Below are 612 nucleotides of genomic sequence, written 5' to 3' on the forward strand. Positions count from 1 at the left end.
TATTCAAAAAATTTTCACTAATGCCTGCTCCAGGTTCTTGTGCTAGGCACAATGAGAAATGGAGCTGAATTTGGCATGAATCTCGCCTTCAAAGGCAGAGTATGCCCTTAAATCACAATAATTTGAGATAAAAAGGTGGAAAGAATGTATATGATAGAGATGTGACAATAAAGAAATATATACGCAAGAGAAAATATTCTATGCCTGAAGCAGTAAGAGAAGATGTCCCAGAAAGAGGTGGTGTTTTACAAGATTCTAAAGGTTAGAGGACTAAGAGCATAGAAGCGAGGTAAAAGCATTTGGTGGGGTTTGGGGTGGGGAGGGGGAAGGATTGGCAAGAGCAAGACAATATGGCAGGGGCAAAAAAAAAAAAAATCACATACAACAAACACAGGAGCAGCTAAGAATTCAATGTCACTAGAACATAAATTAAAGTGAAGAACCGCAGAGATGCTTAAAGGAAAGACATTTAGCCTAGCAGTTACGATGCCTGTGTCCTGCATTGGATACTTGGGCAGATACTCTACTCTGGCATCTGACCCAGGCTTATTGTCAGTGCACACCCTGGGAAGCAGCTGTGAGGGCTCAAGTAACTGGGTTCCTGTCCTCCAG

The 612-nt window shown here is 42.0% G+C and overlaps 1 protein-coding gene and 1 long non-coding RNA gene across 10 annotated transcripts in view; one reads left to right on the forward strand and one right to left on the reverse strand.

Moving 5' to 3' along the window:
- Window positions 1-612, reverse strand: part of EBF1 (EBF transcription factor 1) — a 412,032-nt gene that overhangs the window by 96,057 nt on the left and 315,363 nt on the right. The window lies entirely within an intron of this gene.
- The window catches only part of LOC127490703 (uncharacterized), a 120,712-nt gene that overhangs the window by 83,426 nt on the left and 36,674 nt on the right, over window positions 1-612 (forward strand). The window lies entirely within an intron of this gene.

The sequence above is a fragment of the Oryctolagus cuniculus genome, chromosome 6, assembly GCF_964237555.1.
Source record: "Oryctolagus cuniculus chromosome 6, mOryCun1.1, whole genome shotgun sequence".
NCBI lineage: Eukaryota > Metazoa > Chordata > Mammalia > Lagomorpha > Leporidae > Oryctolagus > Oryctolagus cuniculus.